Raw genomic sequence first — 2539 nt, 5'->3', positions numbered from 1 at the left:
CCGCCTTGACCTTCAAATTCATCCATTGCGTCATAAGGTGGCAATTTTGAGACTCCGTGATAGCATCCACGGGATAGCTGGCAGGAACCGTCAAGGCATGCTCCGGCTGAAGCAGCTCGGTGGAAGCCACGCTGCTTCTCCGTTGAGATGGCGGGGTAGCTTCGGGGGAAGCTTCGGCAGTACGTTTGCTACGATTTGCTTCTCTTTCCTCTATCGCTTGTACCCTTGCTTGCAGCGCCTGCATTTGGGTCTGCTGCAATTTTTTGCTCCTCTCCTGGGATTTGTAACCGCCTGCGTCCGGAAACCCAACCTTCCACGGAATGGAGCCTGGCGTTCCTCGTGTCCGTCCAGGGTGCTCAGGATTCCCGAGGGCCATTGTGAGCTCGTCATTCTCTCTGTCTGGAAAGAACGTCCCTTGCTACGCTGCTTCGATATACTGCTGAAGCTTCCTGACTGGTATGTCCATTTGATCGTTCGTCCAAATGCACTTCCCTGTTACAGGGTCCAAGGTTCCGCCAGCCCCGAAGAACCAAGTCCGGCAATGGTCTGGCCAGTTAATTGTCTCTGGTTCGATCCCTTTATCAACCAGATCATTCTCAGTCTTGGCCCACTTAGGCCGGGCTACGAGGTAGCCACCTGACCCGTGCGATGGTGATGCTTCTTCTTCACAGCATTTTGCTTGTTTGTCGCCGACATCTTCTTACTCTTTTCCGATGTCTTGTGGGCCACAAATGCGGGCCAGTGATCTCTGATCTTCTCATATCTGCCCTTGAATTCTGGTGTCTCTTTATTTTCGACAAACTTATTCAGCTCTTTCTTCCACCTCCTGAATAGTTCTGCCATCCTCTTAAGAGCAAAAGACTTGATTAATTGCTCTTTAACTGGCTTCTCTGGATCATCCTCTGGTGGTAGGGTGAAATTTGACTTCATCTTAGTCCAAAGATCATTTTTCTGCATATCATTGACATAAGACACCTCAGGGTCTTCTATAGCCGGCTTTAACCATTGCTGGATGCTGATCGGGATCTTGTCCCTAACCAAAACCCCGCACTGAGCAACAAATGCGCTCTTTGTCCGGAGGGGTTCAATCGGTTGGCCGTCGGGCGCGATTGCTATGATCTCAAACTTTTCATCCGAGCTCAACTTTTTCTTCGGGCCTCGTCTCTTTACCGAAGTTGTGCTCAATCGGTAGGGCTAGAAAAAAGAACAAAGACTTAATTAATATGTGTACATACCAAAACAATGAATGCATCAATTAGCTAGTCAGCAGAAGCTTAACTAATATATATACCTGGCCGGACTCGGTTCGGTCACCGGAGACGTCATCACGGTCTCCTTCTTGCACCGGCATTGGGTCACCGGAGCCGTCCTCACGGTCTCCTTCTTGCACCGGCATTAGGTCACCAGAGCCATCATAATCATAGCCAGCTGCTTCCAGACCATCGGTGTCGTTGAGAAACAACAAGCAGACGACATCACTTCCTCGTGCGATTATGTCCCCCAACAACTCTTCTTGTACTTCGTCTCGGGCGATGTCCATAGTTTCTACAAATATTGACAACATGGCAATTATTATTCAAACATGACAGATGGATATATTAGTGGCAAACGTAGAACTAATATTAATTAGTGGCCTCGATGCTGCTTCTCTAGGGTTTGGGGTGGCCTCGACGCTGCTTCTCTAGGTTTGGGGTGGCCTCGACAACGCTTCAAGGATAAAAAAAGAAGAGGAAGAAGAAAAAAAGAGAGGAGAAGAAAGAATAGAGGAGTAAGAACTCCTCTATTCTTTCTTCTCCTCTCTTTTTTTCTTCTTCTTCCTCTTTTTTTTATCAGGAACGAGGGTCGTCGAGGGTCACCGAGCGGTAGAGGAAACCCTAAATAGCAAGTATCGTGGGTGTGAGATACATGTGGCCGTCGGTGTCGGACACTATATCCACGTCCCACAAGTGACGTGGGTTCTTCTCCTCTTTTTTTCTTCTTCTTCCTCTTTTTTTTATCAGAAACGAGGGTCGTCGAGAATGTCTAACGTGACCAATGCCCCCCACGTGACCACGATTTGTGACCAATGCCTCCCTTTAGTCCTGGTTGGTGCCACCAACCGGGACTAAAGGGGGGCATTTGTCACGGTTTGTGCCATGAACCGTGACCAATGCTCCCTTTAGTCCCGGTTGGTGCCACCAACCGGGACCAAAGGTCTTGTGCGGCTGCGGCGTCGAAAGTTTAGTCCCACCTCGCTAGTTGAGAGGGGTGCGTAGTGGTTTATAAGCCCCACTGCCGCACCCCTCTCGAGCTTCTCTCCATTGCAGGCTTACGGGCCTAATTGTCACTGCTATGCCTGTGGGCCTACTAGGCCTCCTGCGGGCCTGAATCCTGGCCCTTGGATGGGTTTCTAGTCGTATTCAGGCCGTGGGGGCCCAGTAGGTGGCATTTTTTTGTTTTTTTGTTGCTTTATTTATTTTATTTTCTTTTGTTTTTTGCTTTATTTTTAATTCTTTATGCTTTTAGTTTTAGAAAAATTATAAACTTTTTGTTAATGCCA

The sequence above is a fragment of the Triticum dicoccoides genome, chromosome 3A, assembly GCF_002162155.2.
Source record: "Triticum dicoccoides isolate Atlit2015 ecotype Zavitan chromosome 3A, WEW_v2.0, whole genome shotgun sequence".
Lineage (NCBI taxonomy): Eukaryota > Viridiplantae > Streptophyta > Magnoliopsida > Poales > Poaceae > Triticum > Triticum dicoccoides.
This window is presented reverse-complemented; position numbering follows the sequence as displayed.